Raw genomic sequence first — 15,545 nt, 5'->3', positions numbered from 1 at the left:
GAAAACCCCAGCTGTGAATGATCAGGTACGTTACACAGTGAACGTTCTTCCTGCGGAAAACCCCAGCTGTGTATGATCAGGTACGTTACACAGTGAACGTTCTTCCTGCAGAAAACCCCAGCTGTGAATGATCAGGTACGTTACACAGTGAACGTTCTTCCTGCGGAAAACCCCAGCTGTGTATGATCAGGTGAACGACAGAAATGAACGCCGAACGGAATACTAACGCACTCTCTCTCCCCTTATGGCCCATTTTAAAGTAAGCTTCGCCTGAGCAGCTATGACGTGCGTCTCCATTATCGTCATTTTATGGGAAAGCGCTTAATCCGTAGGAGTCATATATCCATTACACGAGGATCATTAATGGCTAAACGCAACCTATATACCATAAGTCAAGAATACTTGAATCCTTAGAAAAATGGGGATTTAAGTAAAAGTTTTGTGCATATACACAGATATACACAACTCTAGATGTATATACACAACTTTTGGTGTATATAGTTGAAAGAAAGTGAAGTGTACTAAGGTCAAGCGTCATGTGAGGTTACATGACAGTAGTGTCATGTGAGGTTGGAAATAAATGGTATAAAATACCGACACAATGGAAATATAAACACATATGCAGTATAATGTGATCCTTTATTGACTACGTTTCGCCCACACAGTGGGCTTTTTCAAGTCACAAACAGAACTACCTGGGGTGGAAGGAACGCGAGCATTTATAGTCAGGTTCAGAGTGCTGAGGTCAGGTGGAGAATGCTGCATCCGATGATGTACCGAGTGGAGTTATAGAGTCTAAAATCCTTTCCAAGCTACCCAAGATTTTAGACTCTATAACCCCACTCGGTACATCATCGGATGCAGCATTCTCCACTTGACCTCAGCACTCTGAACCTGACTATAAATGCTCGCTTTCCTTCCACCCCAGGTAGTTCTGTTTGTGACTTGAAAAAGCCCACTGTGTGGGCGAAACGTAGTCAATAAAGGATCACATTATACTGCATATGTGTTTATATTTCCGTCATGTGAGGTTACCTGACAGTAGTGTCATGTGAGGTTACCTGACAGTAGTGTCATGTGAGGTTACCTAACAGTAGTGTCATGTGAGGTTACCTGACAGTAGTGTCATGTGAGGTTACCTGACAGTAGTGTCATGTGAGGTTACCTGACAGTAGTGTCATGTGAGGTTACCTGACAGTAGTGTCATGTGAGGTTACCTAACAGCAGTGTCATGTGAGGTTACCTGACAGTAGTGTCATGTGAGGTTACCTGACAGTAGTGTCATGTGAGGTTACCTGACAGTAGTGTCATGTGAGGTTACCTGACAGTAGTGTCATGTGAGGTTACCTGACGGTAGTGTCATGTGAGGTTACCTGACAGTAGTGTCATGTGAGGTTACCTGACAGTAGTGTCATGTGAGGTTACCTAACAGCAGTGTCATGTGAGGTTACCTGACAGTAGTGTCATGTGAGGTTACCTGACAGTAGTGTCATGTGAGGTTACCTGACAGTAGTGTCATGTGAGGTTACCTAACAGTAGTGTCATGTGAGGTTACCTGAGAGCAGTGTAGTGTGAGGTTACCTGACAGCAGTGTCGTGTGAGGTTACCTGACAGCAGTGTCGTGTGAGGTTACCTGACAGCAGTATCATGTGAGGTTACCCGAGAGCAGTGTCATGTGAGGTTACCTGACAGCAGTGTCGTGAGGTTACCTGAGGGCAGTGTCATGTGAGGTTACCTGACAGTAGTGTCATGTGAGGTTACCTGAGAGCAGTGTAGTGTGAGGTTACCTGACAGCAGTGTCGTGTGAGGTTACCTGACAGCAGTGTCGTGTGAGGTTACCTGAGAGCAGTGTCGTGTGAGGTTACCTGATAGCAGTGTCATGTGAGATTACCAGACAGTAGTGTCGTGCGAGGTTACCTGACAGCAGTGTCATGTGAGGTTACCTGACAGCAGTGTCATGTGAGGTTACCTGATAGCAGTGTCATGTGAGGTTACCTGAGAGCAGTGTCGTGTGAGGTTACCTGATAGCAGTGTCATGTGAGGTTACCTGATAGCAGTGTCATGTGAGGTTACCTGACAGTAGTGTCATGTGAGGTTACCTGACAGCAGTGTCGTATGAGGTTGCCTGAGAGCGGTGTCGTGTGAGGTTACCTGACAGCAGTGTCGTGTGACGTTACCTGATAGCAGTGTCATGTGAGGTTACCTGATAGCAGTGTCATGTGAGGTTACCTGACAGTAGTGTCGTGTGAGGTTACCTGACAGCAGTGTCGTGTGACGTTACCTGATAGCAGTGTCATGTGAGGTTACCTGACAGTAGTGTCGTGTGAGGTTACCTGACTGCAGTGTCATGTGACGTTACCTGATAGCAGTGTCATGTGAGGTTACCTGACAGTAGTGTCGTGTGAGGTTACCTGACTGCAGTGTCATGTGACGTTACCTGATAGCAGTGTCATGTGAGGTTACCTGACAGTAGTGTCGTGTGACGTTACCTGACAGCAGTGTCATATGAGGTTACCTGACAGCAGTGTCATATGAAGTTACCTGAGAGCAGTGTCGTGTAAGGTTACCTGACAGCAGTGTCATATGAGGTTACATGACAGCAGTGTCATGTAAGGTTACCTGACAGCAGTGTCGTGTGAGGTTACCTGACAGCAGTGTCATATGAGGTTACATGACAGCAGTGTCATGTAAGGTTACCTGACAGCAGTGTCATGTGAGGTTACCTGACAGTAGTGTCGTGTGACGTTACCTGACAGCAGTGTCATATGAGGTTACCTGACAGCAGTGTCATATGAAGTTACCTGAGAGCAGTGTCGTGTGAGGTTACCTGACAGCAGTGTCATATGAGGTTACATGACAGCAGTGTCATGTAAGGTTACCTGACAGCAGTGTCGTGCGAGGTTACCTGAGAACAGTGTCGTGTGAGGGGTCACTTGACCAGAACACTTGATATACTCAAGCTACAGGTGTTGTGCACAACAACTACAGGTGTTGTGCAAAACAGCTACAGGTATTGTGCACAATAGCTACAGGTGTTGTGCACAAGAGCGGTGCTAACACATGTTTGATTCTAAACAACACCCCTTCTACAGGTCATCCTATTTCATCACACGAGTTTAGACTAGTAATGGGATGACACCAAAGTTTTTGCCGACAACGGTAGCTACTCAGTTTTGTGTATAAATGTTTTAGAAACCCGACAAGTCGATAAATGAGACACTTGTGAACCATTGGGAAGTCTTTATCCTAAAAACGTATCGCCACGCAGTGACTTCTTCAGTCTCATACAGAGAAAAGTGATACCCAGGCTATCAACATTATCCGATTGCCACCGATATTCCCACTCTGGACCATCAGTAGTGCTACAGCTGACATGCACCTGACTGCCACTCCATTATGTGAAAACTGCTGGAGTAGACTATACTGTCAGAGGCTAACCACTCAACAACTCATCTGACTATTATTATTATGATTATTATTATACGAATATGGGAGTATAGGAGGTCATATAAAGTGTGGTGGTGCTGGTCTACATAGCGTTGGTCTGGTCCTACTGGTCTTGTGGTGTTGGTTTGGTTCTACTGGTCTTGTGGCGTTGGTCTGGTGGTGCTGGTCTGGTCATACTGGTCTGGTGGTGCTGGTTTGGTCATACTGGTCTGGTAGTGCTGGTCTGGTCATACTGGTCTGGTGGTACTGGTCTGGTCATACTGGTCTGGTGGTACTGGTGATGTGAATGCTTGGTGAGAGACTGGTAAAACTAGGACGAGACACCTCAGTGATCTTACACACACACACACACACACGTGCCGTTACACCAGTGTGACACACTTGTGACCGCCAACACAGGTCACTCACTTGGCAGTTCAGCAGATTTCTTGTTCTCGCTTTCCTCCCAGCTGCGCAATACCTTTGTGTGTGTGTGTGTGTGTGTGTGTGTGTGTGTGTGTGTGTGTGTGTTTGTGTGTGTGTGTGTGTGTGTGTGTGTGTGTGTGTGTGTGTGTGTGTGTGTGTGTGTGTGTGTGTGTGTGTGTGTGTGAGGGTGGGTGGGTGCTCCTGGCACCTCCTCTTAACTGGTCGCTACTAGGTCACTCCCTCCCTGCTCCGTGAGCTTTATCATATCTCTTCTTACAGCTGTGTATAGATCCTGCCTCCACCACCTCCCTTTCCAGACTACTCCACTTCCAGACGACTCTGTGACTAAAGAAATACTTCCTATCTTACAACTGTGACCCCTTGTCGGTGTCTCTCATCTCTGGAACAACCTGTCCCTGTCCACCTTGTCGATTCCTCTCAATATTTTATATGTTGTTATCATGTCCCTCCCCTGTCTCCCAGTGCCGTCAGCTCAATTTCCCTTAACTTCTCTTCGTAGGACATGCCCCTTAACACCGGGACTAGTCTCGTTGGAAACCTTTGCACTTTCTCTAATTTATTGACGTGCTTGGCCAGGTGTGGGTTCCAAACTGGTGCTGTATACTCCAATATGGGCCTGACATACAAGGTGTACCGAGTCCTGAACAACTCCTTACTGAGATGTCGGAATGCTATTCTTAGGTTTGCTAGTCGCCTGTATGCCGCAGCAGTTATTTTGTGCGTACTCACCTAGTTGCGGTTGCAGGGGTCGATTCACAGCTCCTGGTCCCCTCCTCTTCACTGGTCGCTACTAGGTCACTCTCCCTGTTCCACGAGCTTAATCATACCTCTTCTTAAAGCTATGTATAGATCCTGCGTCCAGTACATCACTTTCCAGACAACTCTGTGACTGAAGAAATACTTCCTAATATCTTTTTTTTTTTATTCGCCGGTATTCTCCCGGCCCGGGTCTTTTCCAAGTAGTGGTGACCCGGCCTTGGCTCCCTATCTGGGGAGTGTCTCGAGACTTAAGTCTCCCATGGGAAGAGGTACAAGTACCTCCTCATCTTTAATATCCCCTGACCCTTTTCCTTGAGTGAGGTTTGCATTCTTTGGCTCCCTAAACTGTACTCTGTCCGCGGTCTTCTTTGCCCTTCCCCGATCTTCATGACTTTGCACTTGGTGGGGTTAAACTCTAGGAGCCAGTTGTTGGACCAGGTTTGCAGCCTGTCTGGATCCCTTTGTAGTCCTGCCTGGTCCTCATCCGACTAAATTCTCCTCATTACCTTCACATCGTCTGGAAAAAGGGACACTTCTGAGTCTATCCTTTCCGTCATGTCATCCACATATTCCAGAAACAGCCCCGGTCCTAGGACTGACCCCTTTGGAAACCCGTTCGTCACAGGCGCCCACTCTGACACCTCGTCACGTACCATGACTCGCTGTTGCCTCCCTGTCATGTATTCTTTGATCCAATGTAGTGCCTTCCCTGTTATACCAGTCTGGTCCTCCAGCTTTTGCACTAATCTCTTTTGTGGAACTTTGTCAAAAGCCTTCTTACAGTCCAAGAAAAAGCAGTCTATCCACCCCTCTCTCTCTCTCTTGCCTTACTGCCGTCACCTTGTCGTAGAACTCCAGTAGATCTGTGTGTACTCACCTAGTTGTGGTTGCGGGGGTCGATTCACAGCTGTGTGTGTGATGCATGGGGAAGATATAATTTATACAGTAGTGTAGTTACTAGAAGGGGCACGACATGGTGGTATGGTACAGATATGCCCTTCAACTGCGCAACGAAGTATGGCAATGCGTTTCAGCTGTGCATCGGGAATGCGTCTCAGCTGCGCACCGGAGTATTGGAATGCGTTTCAGGTGCGCAATGGGGCAGAGGCAGGGGAAGCACCATCTGTGGAGGTGAAAGTTTCCGCCACCGCCACCAGGAGGACTCTGCCTGAGGATGGAGTCTCAGTCGTCTCACCTCCCTAAGCTTTCTACACCACCAGCTGCTGTCAGCGTCCCACGCTCTTCAGATATATTGTGAAGCTGTCTGTATCTTGTTGTGATGCCGTTTGTCTTGTGTGATGCTGTTTGTCTCTTGTGATGCTGTCTGTCTTGTTATGATACTGTCTTTTATGATGCTGTTTCTCTTGTGATGCAGTCTGTATCTTGTTGTGATGCTGTCTGTTTCTTGTTGTGATGCTGTCTGTTTCTTGTTGTGATGCTGTCTGTATCTTGTTGTGATGCTATCTGTTTCTTGTTGTGATGCTGTCTGTTTCTTGTTGTGATGCTGTCTGTATCTTGTTGTGATGCTGTCTTTTGTGGTGCTGTTTGTCTCTTGTGATGCTGTCTGTATCTTGTTGTGATGCTGTCTGTTTCTTGTTGTGATACTGTCTATATCTTGTTGTGATGCTGTCTGTTTCTTGTTGTGATACTGTCTATCTTGTTGTGATGCTGTCTGTTTCTTGTTGTGATGCTGTTTGTCTCTTGTGATGCTGTCTGTATCTTGCTGTGATGCTGTCTGTATCTTGTTGTGATGCTGTTTGCTATTGTGATGCTGTTTGTTGATGTGATGCTTTTCGTCTTGTGATGCTGTTTATCTTGTGATGCTGTTTATCTTAATGTTGTGATGTTATCTTGTGTTGTGATGTTATCTTATGTTGAGACGCTGTTTATCTTGTGATGTTTGTCTGGTGATGTTGTTTATCTTGTCTTATGATGCTGCCTGTCTCTTGTTGTGATGTTTATATTGTGTTGTGTTGTTGTCTTGTGATATTTATCTGGTGTTGTGATGTTTATCTTGCATTATGGTATTCATCTTGTGTTGTGATGTTGTTTATTTGGTGTTGCGGTGTTTATCTTGTGCTGTGTTGTTTGTGTTGTGATGTTGTTTACCTTGTGTTGTGATGTTTATGTGTTGTGATGCTGTTTGTTGTTTATCCTGTGTTGTGATGCTGTTTGTGTTGTTTATCCTGTATTGGGATGATGTTTATCTTGTGATGTTGTTTATCTTGTGATGTTGTTTATCTTGTGATGTAATGTTGCTTATCTTGTGTTGTGATGTTTATCTTGTGTTTTGATGTTGTTTATCTTGGATTGTGATGTTTATCTTAGGTTGTGATGTATTTTATCTTATGTTATGTTAATCTTATGTTGTGATGTTGTTTACCTTTTGATGTAATGTTGCTTATCTTGTGTTGTGATGTAATGTTATCTTGTGTTTTGATGCTGTTCATTTTGTGTTGTTATTTAACTTGTGTTGTTATGTTTATCTTGTATTGTGATGTTGTTTATCTTGTGTTGTGATGTTTATCTTGTGCTGTGATGTTGTTTATCTTGTGTTGTGATGTTTATCTTGTGTTGTGTTGTTTATCTTCTGTTGTGATGTTGTTTATCTTGTGTTGTGATGTTTATCTTATGTTGTGATGTTTATCTTGTGTTGTGATGTTGTTTATCTTCTGTTGTGATGTTGTTCATCTTGTGTTGTGATGTTTATCTTGTGTTGTGATGTTGTTTATCTTGTGTTGTGATGTTGTTTATCTTGTGTTGTGATCTTTATCTTGTGATGTAATGTTGTTTATCTTGTGTTGTTATGTTGTTATCTTGTGTTGTGATGTTTGTATCGTGTTGTGACGCTGCTTGTATCGTGTTGTGATGTTGCTTGTATCGTGTTGTGATGCTGCTTGTATCGTGTTGTGATGCTGCTTGTATCGTGTTGTGATGCTGCTTGTATCGTGTTGTGATGCTGCTTGTATCGTGTTGTGATGCTGCTTGTATCGTGTTGTGATGCTGCTTGTATCGTGTTGTGATGCTGCTTGTATCGTGTTGTGATGCTGCTTGTATCGTGTTGTGATGCTGCTTGTATCGTGTTGTGATGCTGCTTGTATCGTGTTGTGATGCTGATTGTCTCTTACTAAGAAGCTGTTTGTCTCATGGTTGTGATGCTGCTGCTGCTGTCTTCACCATGCTGTTGTGACCTGGCGCTGTCAAGCTGCTGTTGCTGTGGGTTGGTGGAGTTTGGCTCACGTGTTTCGGCCCTGTTATACTGTGGTCTGACGTTGTATTACTGCTGTTATGTTTTGAGCTCTGATGTTGTGACCTTGACCCTGTGTTTCTGCTGGGTGCTGTAACGCAGTGATGCTGCTGTTGCTGTGACGCCACAAAATGATCGCTGTGACGCTTGACCCTGTGTTTCTGCTGGGTGCTGTAACGCAGTGATGCTGCTGTTGCTGTGACGCCACAAAATGATCGCTGTGACGCTTGACCCTGTGCTTCTGCTGGGTGTTGTAACGCAGTGATGCTGCTGTTGCTGTGACGCCACAAAATGATCGCTGTGACGCTTGACCCTGTGCTTCTGCTGGGTGCTGTAACGCAGTGATGCTGCTGTTGCTGTGACGCCACAAAATGATCGCTGTGACGCTTGACCCTGTACTTCTGCTGAGTGCTGTAACGCAGTGATGCTGCTGTTGCTGTGACGCCACAAAATGATCGCTGTGACGCTTGACCCTGTACTTCTGCTGAGTGCTGTAACGCAGTGATGCTGCTGTTGCTGTGACGCCACAAAATGATCGCTGTGACGCTTGACCCTGTGCTTCTGCTGGGTGCTGTAACGCAGTGATGCTGCTGTTGCTGTGACGCCACAAAATGATCGCTGTGACGCTTGACCCTGTGATTCTGCTGGGTGCTGTAACGCAGTGATGCTGCTGTTGCTGTGACGCCACAAAATGATCGCTGTGACGCTTGACCCTGTGCTTCTGCTGGGTGCTGTAACGCAGTGATGCTGCTGTTGCTGTGACGCCACAAAATGATCGCTGTGACGCTTGACCCTGTGATTCTGCTGGGTACTGTAACGCAGTGATGCTGCTGTTGCTGTGACGCCACAAAATGATCGCTGTGACGCTTGACCCTGTGCTTCTGCTGGGTGCTGTAACGCAGTGATGCTGCTGTTGCTGTGACGCCACAAAATGATCGCTGTGACGCTTGACCCTGTGCTTCTGCTGGGTGCTGTAACGCAGTGATGCTCCTGTTGCTGTGACGCCACAAAATGATCGCTGTGACGCTTGACCCTGTGCTTCTGCTGGGTGCTGTAACGCAGTGATGCTGCTGTTGCTGTGATGCCACAACTAATCAAGTGTCTGGCTGTTGTGGTCTGTTTTAACAGTATTACGCTAACAGGTGATTAAGCCTGTAGTCTCCATTCCATCTACCACCATGATCCTTACTACACTCACTCCATCTCCTCCACCAACTCTTACTACACTCACTCCATCTCCTCCACCAACTCTTACTACACTCACTCCATCTACTCAATGAACCGTTAGCCCATCTACTCCATCTACTTGGTGGTAGTGGTGGTGGTAGTAACAGTGTTAGTAATGATAGTGGTGGTGGTAGTAAGTGTTAGTAATGATAGTGGTGGTGGTAGCAACAGTGTTAGTAATGATAGTGATAGTGGTAGTAACAGTGTTAGTAATGATAGTGATAGTGGTAGTAACAGTGTTAGTAATGATAGTGGTGGTGGTAGTAACAGTGTTAGTAATGATAGTGGTGGTGGTAGTAACAGTGTTAGTAATGATAGTGATAGTGGTAGTAACAGTGTTAGTAATGATAGTGATGGTGGTAGTAACAGTGTTAGTAATGATAGTGATGGTGGTAGTAACAGTGTTAGTAATGATAGTGGTGGTGGTAGTAACAGTGTTCATAATGATAGTGATGGTGGTAGTAATAGTGTTAGTAGTGGTGTGGTAGTAACAGTGTTCATAATGATAGTGATGGTGGTAATGGGGGGTGGTAGTAACAGTGTTCATAATGATAGTGATGGTGGTCGTAATAGTTAGTGATGATAGTGATGGTGGTAGTGGTGGTGGTAGTAATAGTGTTAGTGATGATAGTGATGGTGGTAGTGGGGGTGGTAGCAATAGTGTTAGTAATGGTAGTGATGGTGGTAGTGGGGTGGTAGTAATAGTGTTCATAATGATAGTGATGGTGGTAGTGGGGTGGTAGTAATAGTGTTCATAATGATAGTGATGGTGGTAGTGGGGTGGTAGTAATAGTGTTCATAATGATAGTGATGGTGGTAGTAATAGTGTTAGTGATGATAGTGATGGTGGTAGTGGGGTAGTAGTAATAGTGTTAGTAATGGTAGTGATGGTGGTAGTGGTGGTGGTTGTAATGGTGTTAGTGATGATAGTGATGGTGGTAGTGGGGGTAGTAGTAATAGTGTTCATATTTATAGTGACAGTGGTAGTCGGGGTGGCAGTAATAGTGTTAGTAATGGTGGTAGTGGTGGTGGCACTAATAGTGTTAGTAATGATAGAGATGGTGGTAGTGATAGTTGTAGTGGCGGTGGTAGTGATAGTGTTAGCAATAGTGGTGGTGATGGTGGTAGTAGTGATAGTGATGGAGAAGTGGCGGAGAAAGTGATAATGATGATAGCAGTGGTAGTGATGGTGACAGTAATGGTAGTGATGGTGGTAGTAGTGGCAGTGATAGCGTTAGGGATTGTGGTAGTGGTGACTGTAATGATGGTGGTAGTGTTGGTGTTATTGATAGTGTTAGTGAGGGTGGTAGAAGTGGCTGTGATAGTGGTAGTAGTAGTAGAGATGGTGACAGTAGTGGTGAAAGTGTTGGTGGTGGCAGTGATGGTGGTAGTAATGGTGGTAATAGTAGTAGTGATGGTGATAGTAGTGGTAGTGATGGTGGTATTAGTGGTAGTGATAGTGATGGTGGTAGAAATGGCAGTGATAGTGGTAGTAATGGTAGCGTTGGTGGTAGTGATATTGTTAGCGATGGTGGTAGTGGAGGTGGTAGTGATAATGTTAATAGTGGTAGTTATGGTGGTAGTGTGGGTACCTCCCACTGTGGTAGAGGAAGTTCCTCCTAAATCTAGTACCTCTCACTGTGGTGGAGGTTCCTCCTCCACCTAGTACCTCCAACTGAGGTAGAGGTTCCTCCTCCACCTAATAGCTTCCACTGTACTAGCGTAGGTTCCTCCTCCACCTAGTACCTCCCACTGTACTTGTGTAGATTCCTCCTCCACCTAGTACCTCCCAGTGTGATGGAGGTTCCTCCTCCACCTAGTACCTCCCACTGTGTTAGTGTAGGTTCCTCCTCCAACTAGTACCTCCCACTGTGCTAGTGTAGGTTCCTCCTCCACCTAGTACCTCCCACTGTGTTAGTGTAGGTTCCTCCTCCACCTAGTACCCCCCACTGTGCTAGTGTAGGTTCCTCCTCCACCTAGTACCTCCCACTGTGCTAGTGTAGGTTCCTCCTCCACCTAGTACCTCCCACTGCGCTAGTGTAGGTTCCTCCTCCACCTAGTACCTCCCACTGTGTTAGTGTAGGTTCCTCCTCCAACTAGTACCTCCCACTATGCTAGTGTAGGTTCCTCCTCCACCTAGTACCTCCCACTGTGTTAGTGTAGGTTCCTCCTCCAACTAGTACCTCCCACTGTGCTAGTGTAGGTTCCTCCTCCACCTAGTACCTCCCACTGTACTAAAGTGGGTTCCTCCTACACCTAGTACCTCCCACTGTACTAGTGTAGGTTCCTCCACCTAGTACCTCCCACTGTGCTAGTAGAGGTTCCTCCCACTGTGCTAATTAAGACTAGTACCAGACACTTGTTACAGTGTTATCATCCTGTATTAGTCCCATAAACATCCAACTATTTCCCTAAGATAATGGTTGATCGTTTTATGGGGCTAATAAAGGCAGGTCCCTAAACGAGAGCTCCTAAAAGGGAAGCATCCCCTTGAGGTACCCCTGTTAACAGGCATCCACTTCTTGGTAGTTCCTTTTTAACGGACAGCTTTCTCTTAACGGAAGTCTTTCCTAAACGGTAATTCCAGGTATATTTCATCCAGCTTGACCTGCTCTTGTCATGTTTAGTTAAGAGAACTCAGTGTAAATAAGAAGGTTCATAACAAAGGTGCAGCGGTGCGGGGTAAGGCGAGGTGATACTCGGTGGGGCGGAGAGGCATCGCAGGGAGAAGAAAAGAGAATGGGCGAGGCGGGGAGTGGCATGGTGTGGTGGGGCAGGGGCGAGGCGAGGCGGAGCGGGGCTGGGTGAGGTGAGGCTGTGTGAGGCAGTGCTGTATGTGAAGTACATAAATTCCTTCAGGAAAAATTTATCCACAATTCCCGTTTTCTTTTTTCATTTATATATAATTTAGTATCTATCACTAAATTCTCATCTACATACAGTCACCAATATTCTGTCGAGCTAATTTATATATTCACATCACATTTCAAAGGTCAGAGTCCCACTGTTTGGTTACACCAGTGAAATAAGATAAGGTACTGAATATTAAACACATAATGTACTGGTTACCTCTCACAACTCACTTCCATAAATCAATATTTTTAAATCATTAGCAGGAGTATTATTATTATTATTATTATTATTATTATTATTATTATTAGTAATAGTAGTAGTAGTAGTGTTAGTAGTAGTAGTAATAGTAGTAGTAATAGTAGTAGTGTTAGTAGTAGTAGTAATAGTAGTAGTAGTAGTGTTAGTAGTAGTAGTAGTGTTAGTAGTAGTAGTAATAGTAGTAGTAGTAGTATTAGTGTCGGTAGTAGTAGTAATAGTAGTGCCAGTAATAGTAGTAGTAGTAGTAGTGTTGGTAGTAGCAGAAGTAGTAGTAGTAATAGTAGTAGTGACAGTAATAGTAGTAGTAGTGTTGGTAGTAGTAGTAGTAATAATAATAGTAGTAGTAGTAGTGTTAGTAGTAGTAGTGTAGTAGTAGTCGTAGTAGTAGTAGTAGTAGTAGTAGTAGTAGTAGTAGTAGTAATAGTAGCAGCAGCAGCAGTAGCTGCAGCATATCTATGCGGAACCGCTCAATTTTTTGGGGTCATACAGTGAATGTTGAGAGATAATAAGGTTTGATCCATTAAAGAGCGTCACTCCAATTCACTGACTCAAGAGCCTTTCACCAACATCATGTCACAATGTGCTTGAAGGGCCCACACTGAAACATCAGCAGTACAGTAACGTACTGTACAAGTCTTCTTAACATGCAAATTTCTTAAGAAAATGCAGTTAGTGTTCAGTAAACACACGTTACGTTACGCGGGTCCAACACCTCAGTTTATTTCATCTCTACTACTACTAATATAATAATAATAATAATAATAATAATAATAATAATAATAATAATAATAATAATAATAATAATATCTTTATTTACTACAAGTACATGCACATAGTACACAGTCCTAGCTGACATCAATGGCATACTACTTTATAGAAAGCCATTTGTTATGCTGAGCATATCGGGCAAATTAGGTCAGTTTTGTCCCATTGATGGGACCCACACCAGTCCACTAAGACCTAGGTACCCATTTTACTGATGGGGAACATAGACAACCAGTGTAAACACGTCCAATGTTTCTACCCTCGCCGTGTGAAGCGAGAGCCTAAAATCAAACTGCTCGCCTGACACACTTTGCATCATTATATATATATATTATATATATATATATATATATATATATATATATATATATATATATATATATATATATATATATATATATATATATATATATATATATATATATATATATATATATATAATGTCGTGCCGAATATGTAAAACTGGTCAATTAGCAAGAACTCATATAAAATTAAATCCTTTCTAAAATTTTCTCTTATATGTTTAAAGATATATTTTTTTCATTAACGTTAATGTAAAAATTATTAATTTTGCACCAAAAGAATCTTAGAAAACTTACCTAACCTTATTATAACAAGAGCAATTTATTTTAGCCTAACCCAACTAAATATATTTTAGATTTGTTTACAGTAATTTAATACTAAACAAACACAATGAAATATATTTTTTTCGTTAGGTTCAGAATGATTTTGGCGAAATTATTGCATACACAAATTTTCACTTGTCCTATATGGCAAGATGAGCGTTGCTATTTCAGCCAAGATCGCAAACTCTGCCTATTCGGCACGACATATATATATATATATATATATATATATATATATATATTGTGAGATGCCTGTGAAGAAATGCTTTCTAGTATATATCCTGTTTAATGTTTTTTTTTCTTAGGTAGACTAGGTAGGTCGGAGTGAGGCACTTGGTTAGCTGGGTCACCACACACTCACACACTACCACCATACTACCTCTCTGTACTTTGTACGCTGTACTTCAATCCTTGCTATTTATTCTCCCTGTATGTGCTTGTGTGTGTGTATATATTATCTTGTAAAAATCCCTCAGGACAACAACGAACACCAGGGACAAAGCGACAACAGCAGGTGGCAACAGCGGGGCCTAGAGGGGTATCAGGTTCGACCTGCTGAGCGGGTTCCTGGCAGCCAGACCAGGTTTCTCTAGCACAGTTTTTTATCCATGTCTTCCTGTGCCTTAGAGAGGATAGCGGTCACTGCTTGAAGAGCGGCAAAAAATAATTAGATATTTCTTCTTTCTTTCTGGGAAATATTAGAGAGGCTCTGACGTGTTAATACCTTTTGACGTTGATGAAGGTTTCTTGATCCGAGGAACTGGAATTACCCTCCTCTTCCTCGGAGCAAGCTTAATTACCTTCCATTCCAAAGCTCTCAGGTAACTCTCAAAGAGCTCTCATCTAACATTCAGGCAATTCTTGTCTAGTTAGAAAACTCTCATCTAGCTCTTATGCACCTGACATCTAGCTCTCAGGTACCTGTCATCTAGCTCTCAGGCACCTGACATCTAGCTCTCAGGTACCTGTCATCTAGCTCTCAGGCACCTGTCATCTAGCTCTCAGGCACCTGTCATCTAACTCTCAGGCACCTGTCATCTAGCTCTCAGGCACCTGTCATCTAGCTCTCAGGCACCTGACATCTAGCTCTCAGGCACCTGACATCTAGCTATCAGGCACCTGACATCTAACTCTCAGGCACCTGTCATCTAACTCTCTGGCACCTGTCATCTAACTCTCAGGCACCTGTCATCTAGCTCTCAGGCACCTGACATCTAGCTCTCAGGCACTTGACATCTAGCTGTCAGGCACCTGACATCTAACTCTCAGGCACCTGTCATCGAGTTCTCAGGCACCTGTCATCTAACTCTCAGGCACCTGTCATCTAGCTCTCAGGCACCTGACATCTAGCTCTCAGGCACCTGTCATCTAGCTCTCAGGCACCTGTCATCTAGCTCTCAGGCACCTGTCATCTAGCTCTCAGACACCTGCCATCTAGCTCTCAGGCACCTGCCATCTAGCTCTCAGGCACCGGACATCTAACTCTCAGGCACCGGACATCTAACTCTCAGGCACCGGACATCTAACTCTCAGGCACCGGACATCTAGCTCTCAGGTACCTGTCATCTAGCTCTCAGACACCTGCCATCTAGCTCTCAGGCACCTGCCATCTAGCTCTCAGGCACCGGACATCTAACTCTCAGGCACCGGACATCTAGCTCTCAGGCACCTGCCATCTAGCTCTCAGGCACCGGACATCTAACTCTCAGGCACCGGACATCTAGCTCTCAGGCACCGGACATCTAACTCTCAGGCACCGGACATCTAGCTCTCAGGCACCTATCACCTAGCTCTCAGGCACCTGACATCTAACTCTCTGGCACCTGAATCTATCTCTCACGCACCTGTCATCTAACTCTCAGGTACTTGTCATCTATCTCTCAGGCACCTGTCATCTAACTCTCAGGCACCTATTATCTAGCTTTCAAGCATCTGAC

The 15,545-nt window shown here is 44.4% G+C and overlaps 1 protein-coding gene across 1 annotated transcript in view; it reads left to right on the top strand.

Annotated features, from left to right (window-relative positions):
* LOC128696816 (pro-resilin) overlaps positions 1 to 15,545 on the top strand; it is a 105,917-nt gene that overhangs the window by 9,093 nt on the left and 81,279 nt on the right. The window lies entirely within an intron of this gene.

This window comes from Cherax quadricarinatus, chromosome 52, assembly GCF_038502225.1.
Source record: "Cherax quadricarinatus isolate ZL_2023a chromosome 52, ASM3850222v1, whole genome shotgun sequence".
NCBI classification, from domain to species: domain Eukaryota; kingdom Metazoa; phylum Arthropoda; class Malacostraca; order Decapoda; family Parastacidae; genus Cherax; species Cherax quadricarinatus.
This window is presented reverse-complemented; position numbering and strand designations above follow the sequence as displayed.